The 15,255-nt window shown below is 50.7% G+C and overlaps 1 protein-coding gene across 6 annotated transcripts in view; it reads left to right on the forward strand.

The window, feature by feature from the left end:
- Window positions 1-15,255, forward strand: part of EXD3 (exonuclease 3'-5' domain containing 3) — a 2,855,457-nt gene that overhangs the window by 413,691 nt on the left and 2,426,511 nt on the right. The window lies entirely within an intron of this gene.

Genomic DNA, 15,255 nt, shown 5'->3' on the forward strand with positions numbered 1-15,255 from the left:
CAGCCACAAGTGATCATGTCCTGACAGTTAAACTGGGCACCCGGCAGTAAGCTAGAGTTGGTTTCTCTGCCACCCCTCCCTATTTTGTAGGACCAAATAGAACCAAAGACCTATGCAAGCCTTGGCTCGTGCACTAAAGCATGGAGGAGATGCTGCCAGTTCCACAGCTTAATTGATTTGCCACTGATTGGGGTTTTCAGCTGGTAGCCTGTGCAAGTGTCTGCCTTGTGACAAGTATAATAACTATCCGATACCCTTGGCAGTACCTTGCTTCTGTAGAGATGGACAGGGTAAAATATTTTCATTTAGCAAGGGACTGGCTCTGATGGGGAACTGGATACAATGGATTTAATGAAGAAAACTGCTGAATAAGAAGAGTAGCTTGGATAGTAGAGATCTGGGTCCAGATAAATCATAGCAATAGCTTTTGTGCAACGCTCCTTATTGTGTTCTTCCTGTTTTTACACCATGTCTGCCTGTGCCCTTCAGTTTTTGTTGCGTATGTAGAGCATTTCACGCATCTAAACCTACTAGCATTTATTTTTAATCTTCTCATGTGCTAAAAGTATTGTTGTGCTCACCAAAACTTTCCCCAAATATTTGAGGACTGGAGTTAGAATAGTAAATTATCTTCTCCTCAGCTGCTTGTGTGTATTTCTGTTCCTTTTCTCTGAGTTTCAGGGGCGGTTTAGACCTAAAGACAGACTTACTCGCTCCCCCATAAAAGAGTTGATTCCCCTGATGCTCAACATGAACCAGCATTGGCAAAGCCAATAGATCACGTCTATGGGACCAACTGACTTTGCCAATGCCTTTTGCGATGCTGTAAAGCTTTGGCAATATGCTGTGTAACATAGCCTCCAAAGAAGCTAAAATCAAAGTGACTGCATCAATTTGTATGCCTGTTCATTTGTATTGACATGCGCATTGACATGCACATGCATATATCAAAATGAATGCACACTAACAAAATGAATACAGGCGCCATAGTGATGTAAAATGGGGAAAAAAGGTGTTGGGAAGCAAATGAGGAGCAGGCGGAAGAAGAAGCAGGGAGTGGGGAAAAGCAGCACATAAGGAAGAGCAACATGCGTGGTGGCGGGAGAAGCACATGAGCGAGAAAGCAACTTGGGGAAGGCACGGAGTTCGGCAGGCACCGCACATGAGCGAGAGCCAGAAACACAAGCAGACAGCAACATGGGAAGTGGAGGGGGTTGGGGGTGGCACAAGCGGGAGATGGCTGGAAAACACATCCACGCTCATGAAGTGCTTAAGCAAAAAGAAAAATGTAGTTCCCTAAATGTGAGCAGTGAAAGGATAGACATCAGCTAGTTGGAGAGATGGTAAAGAAGTTATGGTGCTTGTGAGGAACAAACACAGGACAGAAAAGCTGGAACAAGGTAAGCCATCAAATAGGAAACAAGCAAATGTGAGTGCTTCTGTAAGTTCTTGGTAAGCCCATTGAGACGAAAATGACATTCCTGTAAAGAGAAATTATGTCAGCTCTTCCAAGTGAGACAGGTTGGAAAGAATATCCAGACGAGCACACAGAGAATTTCCTCAATGCACAACTGATACACAAAAGGATTTCAAACTTACGAGGCTATTTGGGGTAGAACAAAAGATTGAAATATTGAAGCACAAGGCAGAGTCAGGAGCATAAAAAACACCCCAGCAGCACCGCGATGTGGGGGGGGGGGGGCAGTCTTCAGTACGTGAAGGGGGGCTCCCTCAGCTCAGCTCATCTGTGCAGAGCTGTGTCCTGCTCTAAAGCAGCTGCAGGTGCAGCCTGCTCTGGGCTCCTCGCGCTGACCCAGGACTGAAGAGAAACAAAGTAACAACTTAAATTGTTTCTCTTCAGTCAGAGCCAGGGCCGGAAAAAGGATGGGGGTGGGGGCTCCCAGAGAGAGCATTCTCCATAGGGCACTACTCCTCTGAGAAGGGACGAGGCAGCAAAATGGTGCCCTCAGGTAAGCACTCTTGTTAGAATGCACACTACTTTGTGTTTGCCCTCAGGCGTGTTTAATTATTGAGCTTAGTGTGCCAAGTTGTGTTTGTGTTGCTCTGGTTGTAGACGGAGAGGCGGGGGCATTGTAGTGCGAAGGTGGCTGTTCTGGATGCCTGGGGTCTGGGCTCGGGCGCTTGTTCCCACCTTCTCATAATCGCATAGGTGGTATGGCACGCATCCATGGTGTGACGTGTGTCTATACTTCCAGTCAGCTAGGCTGGAAATCTTAGTTGCCTGGTGCAAGTCCTAGGGCGGTGCCGTGGCCGAAAGGGTGATGAGTCGGAGGCCGGTGCGGCGGTGCCCAGGATTGCCAGTGGCACATACATGCCTTTCGCAGCCAAGCCTGGCAATCGGGCACTGAGATGGCAGAAGAAAGGGGTTCAGCGAGGCCAACGCACCCCTCCAAAGCACTGCCTGGAGGGCCAGGGGCCAAGGAGGACAGCTCGGAATCGTGAAAGCACTGACTGGGGGGGCAAGCTGGGCTGTGAACCGCACCAGCATGTCGTGCTCTAATGAAAATCAAAGCTAGAAATGTTCTTCGAGGCTCAACGTTTAGCTTAAGCTTCGCGCCCATTTTAAAATCAATTCTGTACCGGAGTTATCATGGGGAAGCTGTTACATTTAAAAAACACAACGTGGCCGCTAATGCAGTATTTACATTACAAACGCTCTCTCTGCGTGCTTCCTGTAAAGTAGTCTAATGAACACTCGAGACACGTGTGATCTCCTTGCTATCTTTATTTACATCACAAGAGCAGTTACTCCGAGGAGCGCCGGCCAACACTCGCTGCAGCGCGCTCACTCTCTCTCGCTCCGCGCTCCGCCTGCGCGCGCATCCTCGCGCCTACGTGCCTGCAGGCGTCACGTCAGTGTGACGCGATAACAACTAGACCGCTACATATCTCCCCCTTTTACCAACCCAAAGATCAGTCACTTACAGTTCGCCGTCCAGTTCAAAGTCTTGGAACCTGGAAGGCCTTACGACTTGCCTTCCGCTCCTGGTCACCTTACCACTGTACCCTCGAGCCACTTGGCTCTGTGTTTCCTCACGTTCTGTTCCTTCAGTCATCGCTCCTCCGCTGTTCACATTACTTCTCGGCCTGTCCTTCTCTGCCACTGGGGTCTCACCCCCTTGCTCTCCTACTTGCTCCTCTCCTACATCTGCTTCTTCCCTTTCTTCACTTCCGCTCACCTTGTTCCCTTCATCCGCGTCTCCCATTCCTTCACCTTCCGGTTCCCACTGTTCCCAGCTCAATATCTTGTTGCACCGGGCCATGCGGTCCTGCGACCACACGTTCCCATCGCTGAGCAGGGCCGCTCTGTCGTACACTTCCTTGACCTGCATGGGCTTGCTGTACTTGCTGTCTCCTTTCCTTTGTAGGGTAGCCAACTTTACTCTCACCCATTCTCCTCTCACTAACCGAGTGTCCTTCACACTCCTCCTCTTATTGTAGTTGTTGGTGTAGATGGCTTGTGCCCTCTCCAGATTTGCTCTTACTACCGCCGGAGACCATTCACTGGTCACTACCTTCTCCTTCCAGATTCTGTTGTCGTGCGTGAAGGGCTCGCGTCCTCTCAATATCTGAAACGGGCTGTACCCCGTACTTGTGGGCGTTATTCTGTAGGCCCACACCATATTCTCCACCGCTTTCTTCCAGTCTTTGTTACAGTTGATGGCCGCTTGTATGGCCCCCATCACCACCCTGTTAAATCGTTCCACAAGGCCGTTGCCTGCCGGATGGTATATGGCCGTGTGCTTTACCGAGATGCCATTTCTCCCCATGAACTGTTTCCATTTTTCTGATGTGAACTGGGGCCCATTGTCACTTAAGATGGACTTGGGAATTCCCTCTCGGGTGAATGTCTCCGATAGGAACTCCAGGATGTTCTCCGTGCCCATGGATTCGCTCACTTTTATCTCTGGCCATTTGGAATAACGGTCGATGAGGACACACACATATTTCTGTACGCTCTGGTCATCCAGCACCGGCCCTAAAATGTCTATCGACAACTCTTCCCATGGGTTTAAGGGAGTGTCGAACTTTCCCAGTGCCGGGCGTAATGGCCTCAGCGTTTTGTCGGCCCCTTGGCATTGGGGACACTCCCTGACGTGTCTCTCTGCTCTCATGTCCATGCCTGGCCACCAGTAGTTCTGTTTCGCTCTGGCTTTGAGTTTCCCGATGCCAAGGTGGCCTTCATGTAATAAGTCCAGCAATTTGTTGATGAGGTTCATGGGGGGGATTACTCTGTCTCCCCGGTAGATGAATATGCCCTCGTCTCCCACTGTCAGTTCTTCTCTCACTTCATACAACGGTTTGAGGCTGGGTTTCACCTTTTTCTTATCCGGCCATCCTTGGGTGATGTGCACTTTTGCTTCCATCAGGTCAGCGTCTTCTTCATACGCTTCAGTCCACTCTTGTATGCCGATGATCTTCTCTTGGTCCTCAATGAGAGCCACCATCTCTCCTCTGTCCGCTGGGTCTTCTTCTCCCGGCTCCATGGCCGCCGCACGACTCAGGTAGTCCGCCACTCGGTTCTTGTTCCCAGGGATGTACTCCACGTCATATCTGAATTCCAACAATTTTAGGGACATCTTCGATATCCTGGGTGTGGCACTGGCGTGTCCGCACGATGTTAAAACCTTCACTAACGGCTTGTGGTCCGTTTTGAGCAGGAATCGGGTACCCCATAGGAACTGCCGGAACCTCGTCATGGCCCACACTACTGCCAACATCTCCTTCTCAATGACGCTGTACTTGCCTTCTGTCTCCGTCAGTGCTCTGGAGGCGAAGCTTATTGTCTCCATGTCCCCACGTCCTCGGTCTTGCATGAGTACAGCGCCTAACCCCTTGTCGCTGGCGTCCGTGATGAGTATGGTGGTGCCTTGTGGGTCGTACCCCTTGAGTGGTATTGCTTCTAGGATCCCCTTTTTGATGACTTCAAATTCTGCTTGGGCTTCCGGTGTCCATTGAAACATCGTGCTTTCTCTGGTCAGCCTCCTCAAGTTGTAGGTCTTGGATGCGAATTGTACCACGAACTTGCTGTAGTACTCCGCCATCCCCAGGAATGATCTGACCTCCTCTTTGTTCTTGGGGGGCGGTGCTTCAACGATGGCTTTCACATTCTCCATCTTGGGTGTGATCCCCTGTCGCCCTATTTCGTGGCCTAAATAGGTCACCGACTGCAGTCCCAACCGGCATTTCGACCATTCCGCCGTGAGACCTTTGGCTTCCAGTGTCCGTAATACCTTTTCTAGTGTCCGGTCATGGTCTCTCCTGTCTCTGCCCATCACTAGTATATCGTCCTGGAAGTACTGTACGTCCTTGCAGTCTCTGAACAGTTGGTGCATCATCTTCTGGAAGACGGCCGCCGCCGAGGCTAGCCCGAACGGCATGCGACAAAATCTATAGCACCCAAACGGGGTAATGAACGACGTGAGACTTTTGCTGTCCGGGTGTAGGGCTACCTGGTGGTAAGCCGATGTGAGGTCGATGGTGGAGTACCACTGGACTCCTCTGGTTCTCGCCAGCATCTCCTCTATCTTGGGAAGGGGAAATTTCTCCACCACTATGTTCTTATTGAGTTCTCTCAAGTCCACACAGAGCCTGACCTTCCCGTTGGGTTTCATCACGACCACCAAGGGCGCCAGCCATTCGGCGCAGGTTATGGGTTCTATGATGCCCTTCTTCTCCAGCTCTTGGAGTTCTGTCTGGACCGCTTCCCTTACTGCAATGGGCACATTCCTCACTTTATGTGCTACTGGAGTGGCTCCTTCCTTTAGTACTATTTTGTGCTGAAATTTCTCCATTTTTCCTACTGTGCCCCCAAACACCTTAGGGTAGTTCTTCTTCCATCTATCCATGTCCGGCCATTCCTCCTGGTCTGTGAGCAGGATCTGTTCCTTCCCCCCTGGGTCAAGCTTTATGCCCAGGTCGCCCTGGTCCAACCATCCCAGGACGGAGGGTCCTTTCTCGGCCACCTACAGTTTGCACCACGCTGATCGGCCTCTGAACTCGAACAGTAGACGTCGGAAGCCTAGCATGGGAATGCGATCACCATTATATGTTACCGGTCGTATGTCTAGTTTCTCCAGCCCCGGGCCCAACTTGGTTTGGAACTGTTCTACCCACACTGCTCTCTGTATGATGGTGAATGGGGATCCGGTGTCTGCCACGACTGAAATGGTTATGCCGCCCATGGACATCTCTAGGACCGGTTTGGTTGATCTCTTGGCATCCACACTCAGTACCTGGTCGTATATACACAAAACAGTGACCACCTCTTCCTCCGTGGCCTCTTCCTGATCTTCTGTGCTTTGGTCCATGTATTTCACCACTCCTTTGTGCTGTTTCTTCCGACACACCTTCTCGTAGTGACCCATGATACCGCAGTGCATGCATTTGGCTCTGAAGGCCGGGCAACGTCTGTCATGGGCTTCGTGGGACCAACTTCCACACCTGTAGCACGTTTTCTTATTCTCGCTGTCCGCTTGTTTCCCTTGCCATCTGCTGGTCCCTTTGGCTAGGGGTGGCTTAGTTTTCTGGTCCCTGCGGTGATCTACCTCCTGTACTCTGTTCACCATGGTTGGGTTGCCCGTCTCCTTCCTGGTAGCATCGGCGCACCTCTTTGAGAGTTCTGCCCTCTTCACTATGACCATTACTTCTTTGAGTGTGGTGTCCCCGCTCGCCCACAGCTTGTCTTGCACGTTTGCACTGGTGGTGTGCATGATCACCTGGTCTTTTATAAATTCGTCTTCCCACAGTGCGTACCTGCACGGGGCTGCTAGCTTCCTCAGTGCTGCTACATACTCTTCGATGGATTCCCCCGCCTTTTGTTTCCTTTGCTGGAAATTGTATCTGTCTACCGAGACACAGACGGTGGGGCGGTATCGCTCATCTAGGTCCTCCACCGCGTGCGCATACACATCATCGTCCGTGTCTTCTCTCTTCGTGGGTACTAAACTCTTGTATATTCTCAATCCTTCAGGCCCTAGATTTAGTAACAGGATGCGTTTTTTCCTCTGAGGAGTGAATTTTTCTTCGTTCTCGTCCTCCAAGACCCCAATGAAATTGTCTATATATTCCTTCCAGTCCTCCCATTTCATCATTGGTTCACCGGGTTTCGTTAGGAATTGCACCGGTGCAATCGCATACCCTGCCGGGGTACTCATCTTTACTTCCTTGGTGCTTGTTCCGTCGGTGGCCTTGCTCGGGGGACTGCCTGGGGTGTTGTCGTTGTTTCTTGTGTGCTTGATCCTCTGGGGGCTCTTATCACTGGACCCCTCTTCCTCCTCTTTGGTAGCCAGTGCAGCGCTCTCTGTGCTTGCTTACGTGCGAAGGCGGCTCGTGTGCTTTTGGCGGTTGTGGGCGGCGTCGTCCCTGTGGCCTGTATGTGGTTCGGGTACTGTACCGTGGCCCTGCCACGCTCCTCGGTTGCTCTGTGCCTTGGATCGACCAACTCGGTCGGCTGGGGCGTATCCCGTGACTCCCCCACTCCAGGCGGCCTATGCGGTGTTCTGCTTGGGGCCTGGTGGCCTGGTGGCTTGTCTTCCTCTGACTCGTGGGGCCACGTGGAGAGTCTTTTTTTTTTTTCTCTGCTGTGCTTCCCGTAGGTCTGGTTCCTGTCCCGACCTCGTCGCCACTGTAAAGTAGTCTAATGAACACTCGAGACACGTGTGATCTCCTTGCTATCTTTATTTACATCACAAGAGCAGTTACTCCGAGGAGCGCCGGCCAACACTCGCTGCACTCGCTGCAGCGCGCTCACTCTCTCTCGCTCCGCGCTCCGCCTGCACGCGCATCCTCGCGCCTACGTGCCTGCAGGCGTCACGTCAGTGTGACGCGATAACAACTAGACCGCTACACTTCCCTTAAGAACAGTCAAACAGCCGGTTTCCCCCGCAGAGAACTGTGTTGTGTTCTGGGAATAGCCTGGCTCTGGCTAAATCTGGCAGTACATGGCAAGCGAGGCAGAATTGTACTTGCAAGGCAGGCCAGAGGGCACCCGCTGGCAGAGAAAGTGTACACGTACAGTCGGTTGTTTACCCCCCTCGACGAGGAAGGCAGCCCTGCACCGGCACCGCAGGCATCTGAGTTGATTTGAGTCAGGGGTCCGACCAGTAGGTTGCCTCTTTTTCAGTAGCACTATCAGGGATTTTCCATCTTAAAATACCATAGATATTTGTGACGTATTGTATTGTGCTTACAAATTTAAAATGTTCCCAGAAGACCATGTGCTTTCAAAAAGTTATTTATATAAGAATAATGCTGCCTTTTTAGTCACTGTTACTCAACATTGCTTTTGATATATTTATAAAGGGCTTTACAAAAAGAGTGTTCAAAAATGAATCACATGCCTGAATGACATATATAGAGAGAAATATCTATTATCTCATTTAGCAAGCAATGATTTATGTCAATGTGATTGAAGTTCTAAAAATATCATATTTACGCAACAACTGTTGTTCCTCTAAACATTATAATTAACCAGAATGAGGGTGCAACATAATGGCTTGCGGACCTTGCAGGTAATGTACCCATGGCCCCCCAGAGACAGAGAGAGAGAGAGTGTAGTGAGAGAGAGAAAGTGGAGAGAGAGAGTAGAGAGAGAGAGGAGAGACAAAGTGGGGAGAGAGAATAGAGAGGGAGAGAGTGGAGAGAGAGAGAGAGTGGGGACAGAGACAGTGGAGAGAGAGAGTTGAGAGAGAGTGTGGAGAGAGAGAGACACACAGTGGAGAGAGAGAGAGACAGTGGGGAGAGAGAGAGAGAGAGAGAGGAGAGAGAGACTGACTCAGTCTCTGAGATACTGACTGACAGACTGACTGGCTGAGAGAGAGACTGATTGAGAGAGAGTGAGACGGACTGACTGAGTTAGAGAGAGACTGACTGAGAGAGACTGACTGACTGAGAGAGACAGAGAGAGACTGACTGACTGAGAGAGACAGAGAGAGACTGACTGACTGGGAGAGACTGACTGGGAGAGACTGACTGAGAGAGACGGACTGACTGAGAGAGACGGACTGACTGAGAGAGACGGACTGACTGAGAGAGACGGACTGACTGAGAGAGACGGACTGACTGAGAGAGACAGAGAGAGACTGACTGACTGGGAGAGACTGACTGGGAGAGACTGACTGGGAGAGACTGACTGGGAGAGACTGACTGAGAGAGACTGACTGAGAGAGACTGACTGCGAGAGAGACTGACTGCGAGAGAGACTGACTGCGAGAGAGACTGACTGCGAGAGAGACTGACTGCGAGAGAGACTGACTGAGAGACTGACTGACTGAGAGAGAGAGACAGAGAGAGACTGACTGACTGAGAGGGAGACTGACTGACGTAAAGAGAGAGACTGACTGACTGAGAGGGAGACTGACTGACGTAAAGAGAGAGACTGACCGAGAGAGAGAGACTGACTGAGAGAGACTGACTGACTGAGAGAGAGACTGACTGACTGAGAGAGAGAGAGACAGAGAGAGACTAACTGACTGAGAGAGAGACTGACAGAGACTGACGGAAAGAGAGAGACTGACTGACTGACTGAGAGAGAGAGACTGACTGACTGAGAGAGAGAGACTGATTGACTGCGAGAGAGACTGATTGACTGCGAGAGAGACTGACTGCGAGAGAGACTGACTGACTGAGAGAGACAGAGAGAGACTGACTGGGAGAGACTGACTGGGAGAGACTGACTGAGACTGACTGGGAGAGACTGACTGGGAGAGACTGACTGGGAGAGAGACTGACTGGGAGAGAGACTGACTGGGAGAGAGACTGACTGGGAGAGAGACTGACTGAGAGAGAGACTGACTGAGAGAGAGACTGACTGAGAGAGAGACTGACTGAGAGAGAGACTGACTGAGAGAGAGACTGACTGAGAGAGAGACTGACTGAGAGAGAGACTGACTGAGAGAGAGACTGACTGCGAGAGAGACTGACTGACTGACTGAGGGACTGACTGACTGAGAGACTGACTGACTGAGAGACTGACTGACTGACAGAGAGAGAGAGAGAGAGACAGAGAGAGACTGACTGACTGAGAGGGAGAGAGACCAAGAGAGAGAGACTGACAGAGAGACTTGACTGATGGAAAGAGAGAGACTGACTGAGAGAGAGACTGACTGACGTAAAGAGAGAGACTGACTGAGAGAGAGACTGACTGACGTAAAGAGAGAGACTGACTGAGAGAGAGACTGACAGAGAGAGACTGATTGACTGCGAGAGAGACTGACTGAGAGAGAGACTGACAGAGACCGACCGACCGAGAGAGAGAGAGAGAGACCGAGAGAGAGAGAGACCTAGAGAGAGACAGCGAGAGAGAGAGACCGAGAGAGAGAGACCGAGAGAGAGAGACCGAGAGAGAGAGACCGAGAGAGAGAGACCGAGAGAGAGAGACGGAGAGAGAGAGAGACGGAGAGAGAGAGAGACGGAGAGAGAGAGAGACGGAGAGAGAGAGAGACGGAGAGAGAGAGAGACGGAGAGAGAGAGAGACGGAGAGAGAGAGAGACGGAGAGAGAGAGAGACGGAGAGAGAGAGAGACGGAGAGAGAGAGAGACGGAGAGAGAGAGACGGAGAGAGAGAGAGAGAGACGGAGAGAGAGAGAGAGAGACGGAGAGAGAGAGAGAGAGACGGAGAGAGAGAGAGAGAGACGGAGAGAGAGAGAGAGAGACGGAGAGAGAGAGAGAGAGACGGAGAGAGAGAGACGGAGAGAGAGAGACGGAGAGAGAGAGACGGAGAGAGAGAGACGGAGAGAGAGAGACGGAGAGAGAGAGACGGAGAGAGACTGACTGACTGACAGAGAGAGACTGACTGACTGACTGACAGAGAGAGACTGACTGACTGACTGACAGAGAGAGACTGACTGACTGACTGACTGAGAGAGACTGACTGACTGACAGAGAGAGACTGACTGACTGACAGAGAGAGACTGACGTACAGAGAGAGACTGACGTACAGAGAGAGACTGACGTACAGAGAGAGACTGACGTACAGAGAGAGACTGACGTACGGAAAGAGAGAGACTGACGTACGGAAAGAGAGAGACTGACGTACGGAAAGAGAGAGACTGACGTACGGAAAGAGAGAGACTGATTGACTGCGAGAGAGACTGACTGCGAGAGAGAGAGAGAGACTGACTGACTGAGAGGGAGACTGACTGACTGAGAGAGAGAGAGAGACTGACTGACTGAGAGAGAGAGACTGACCGAGACTGACTGACGGAAAGAGAGAGACTGACCGAGAGAGACTGACGGAGAGAGAGAGAGAGAGAGAGAGAGAGACAGAGATAGACTGACTGCGAGACAGACTGACTGCGAGACAGACTGACTGCGAGAGAGACTGACTGCGAGAGAGACTGACTGCGAGAGAGACTGACTGCGAGAGAGACTGACTGAAGTCCGACCAGTAGGTTGCCTCTTTTTCAGTAGCACTATCAGGGATTTTCCATCTTAAAATACATAGATATTTGTGACGTATTGTATTGTGCTTATAAATTTAAAATGTTCCCAGAAGACCATGTGCTTTCAAAAAGTTATTTATATAAGAATAATGCTGCCTTTTTAGTCACTGTTACTCAACATTGCTTTTGATAGTTATATTTATAAAGGGTTTTACAAAAGTGAGTGTTCAAAAATGAATCACATGCCTGAATGACATATATAGAGAGAAATATCTATTATCTCATTTAGCAAGCAATGATTTATGTCAATGTGATTGAAGTTCTAAAAATATCATATTTACGCAACAACTGTTGTTCCTCTAAACATTATAATTAACCAGAATGAGGGTGCAACCTAATGGCTTGCGGACCTTGCAGGTAATGTACCCATGATCCCCCAGAGACAGAGAGAGAGTGTAGTGAGAGAGAGCAAGTGGAGAGAGAGAGTAGAGAGAGAGAGAGGAGAGACAGAAAGTGGGGAGAGAGAGAGTGGAGAGAGAGAATAGAGAGGGAGAGAGTGGAGAGAGAGAGAGAGAGTGGGGACAGAGACAGTGGAGAGAGAGTGGGGACAGAGACAGTGGAGAGAGAGTGGAGAGAGAGAGAGAGTGGAGAGAGAGACTGACAGAGAGAGACTGACTGGCTGAGAGAGAGACTGATTGAGAGAGAGTGAGACGGACTGACTGAGGTAGAGAGAGACTGACTGACTGAGAGAGACTGACTGACTGCGAGAGAGACTGACTAAGAGACTGACTGACTGAGAGGGAGAGAGACCGAGAGAGAGAGACTGACAGAGAGACTGACTGACTGACGGAAAGAGAGAGACTGACCGAGAGAGAGACTGACCGAGAGAGAGAGACTGATTGACTGCGAGAGAGACTGATTGACTGCAAGAGAGACTGATTGACTGCGAGAGAGACTGATTGACTGCGCGAGAGACTGACTGCGCGAGAGACTGACTGCGCGAGAGACTGACTGCGCGAGAGACTGACTGCGCGAGAGACTGACTGCGCGAGAGACTGACTGCGCGAGAGACTGACTGCGCGAGAGACTGACTGCGCGAGAGACTGACTGCGCGAGAGACTGACTGCACGAGAGACTGACTGCGCGAGGGACTGACTGACTGCGCGAGGGACTGACTGACTGCGCGAGGGACTGACTGACTGCGAGGGACTGACTGACTGACTGCCTGCCTGACTGAGAGAGACTGACTGACTGAGAGAGACTGACAGAGACTGACTAACGGAAAGAGAGAGACTGACTGACAGAGACTGACTGACGGAAAGAGAGAGACTGACTGAGAGAGACTGACAGAGACTGACAGAGACTGAGAGACACTGAGAGAGACTGAGAGAGACTGACAGAGACTGAGAGACACTGAGAGAGACTGAGAGAGACTGACAGAGACTGAGAGAGACTGACAGAGACTGAGAGACACTGACAGAGACTGAGAGACACTGAGAGACAGAGAGAGCGAGAGACAGAGACTAAGAGAGAGAGACTGTCTGAGAGACTGACTGACAAAGAGAGAGACTGACAGAAAGAGGGACTAACTGAGAGAGAGACTGACAGAGAGAGAGAGACTGACAGAGAGAGAGAGACTGACAGAGAGAGAGAGACTGACAGAGAGAGAGAGACTGACAGAGAGAGAGACTGACAGAGAGAGAGACTGAGAGAGACTGACAGAGAGAGAGACTGACAGAGAGAGAGACTGACAGAGAGAGAGACTGACACAGAGAGAGAGACTGACAGAGACTGACAGAGAGAGAGACTGACAGAGACTGACAGAGAGAGAGACTGAGAGAGACTGACCGAGAGAGAGACTGACCGAGAGAGAGACTGACCGAGAGAGAGACTGACAGAGAGAGAGACTGACAGAGAGAGAGACTGACAGAGAGAGAGACTGACAGAGAGAGAGACTGACAGAGAGAGAGACTGACAGAGAGAGAGACTGAGAGAGACTGACAGAGAGAGAGACTGACAGAGACTGACAGAGAGAGAGACTGACAGAGACTGACAGAGAGAGAGACTGACAGAGACTGACAGAGAGAGAGACTGACAGAGACTGACAGAGAGAGAGACTGACAGAGACTGACAGAGAGAGAGACTGACAGAGACTGACAGAGAGAGAGACTGACAGAGAGAGAGACTGACAGAGAGAGAGACTGACAGAGAGAGAGACTGACAGAGAGAGAGACTGACAGAGACTGACAGAGAGAGAGACTGAGAGAGACTGACAGAGAGAGAGACTGACAGAGAGAGAGACTGACAGAGAGAGAGACTGACAGAGAGAGAGACTGACAGAGAGAGAGACTGACAGAGACTGACAGAGAGACTGACAGATAGAGAGACTGACAGAGAGAGAGACTGACAGAGAGAGAGACTGAGAGAGAGAGAGACTGAGAGAGAGACTGAGAGAGAGACTGAGAGAGACTGACAGAGAGAGAGACTGACAGAGACTGACAGAGAGAGAGACTGACAGAGACTGACAGAGAGAGAGACTGACAGAGACTGACAGAGAGAGAGACAGAGAGAGAGACTGACAGAGAGAGAGACTGACAGAGAGAGAGACAGAGAGAGAGACTGACAGAGAGAGAGACTGACAGAGAGAGAGACTGACAGAGAGAGAGACTGACAGAGAGAGAGACTGACAGAGACTGACAGAGAGAGAGACTGACAGAGACTGACAGAGAGAGAGACTGACAGAGAGAGAGACTGACAGAGAGAGAGACTGACAGAGAGAGAGACTGACAGAGAGAGAGACTGACAGAGAGAGAGACTGACAGAGAGAGAGACTGACAGAGACTGACAGAGAGAGAGACTGACAGATAGAGAGACTGACAGAGAGAGAGACTGACAGAGAGAGAGACTGACAGAGAGAGAGACTGACAGAGAGAGAGACTGAGAGAGAGAGAGACTGAGAGAGAGACTGAGAGAGAGACTGAGAGAGAGACTGAGAGAGAGACTGAGAGAGAGACTGACAGAGAGAGACTGACAGAGAGAGAGACTGACAGAGAGAGAGACTGACAGAGAGAGAGACTGACAGAGAGAGAGACTGACAGAGAGAGAGACTGACAGAGAGAGAGACTGACAGAGAGAGAGACTGACAGAGAGAGAGACTGACAGAGAGAGAGACTGACAGAGAGAGAGACTGACAGAGACTGACAGAGAGAGAGACTGAGAGAGACTGACAGAGAGAGAGACTGACAGAGAGAGAGACTGACAGAGAGAGAGACTGACAGAGAGAGAGACTGACAGAGAGAGAGACTGACAGAGAGAGAGACTGACAGAGACTGACAGAGAGACTGACAGATAGAGAGACTGACAGATAGAGAGACTGACAGAGAGAGAGACTGACAGAGAGAGAGACTGAGAGAGAGAGAGACTGAGAGAGAGACTGAGAGAGAGACTGAGAGAGACTGACAGAGAGAGAGACTGACAGAGACTGACAGAGAGAGAGACTGACAGAGACTGACAGAGAGAGAGACTGACAGAGAGAGAGACTGACACAGAGAGAGAGACTGACACAGAGAGAGAGACTGACAGAGACTGACAGAGAGAGAGACTGACAGAGACTGACAGAGAGAGAGACTGACAGAGACTGACAGAGAGAGAGACTGACAGAGACTGACAGAGAGAGAGACTGACAGAGACTGACAGAGAGAGAGACTGACAGAGACTGACAGAGAGAGAGACTGACAGAGAGAGAGACTGACAGAGAGAGAGACTGACAGAGAGAGAGACTGACAGAGACTGACAGAGAGAGAGACTGACAGAGAGAGAGACTGACAGAGAGAGAGACTGACAGAGAGAGA

Source organism: Triturus cristatus, chromosome 1_2, assembly GCF_964204655.1.
Source record: "Triturus cristatus chromosome 1_2, aTriCri1.1, whole genome shotgun sequence".
Taxonomy (NCBI): domain Eukaryota; kingdom Metazoa; phylum Chordata; class Amphibia; order Caudata; family Salamandridae; genus Triturus; species Triturus cristatus.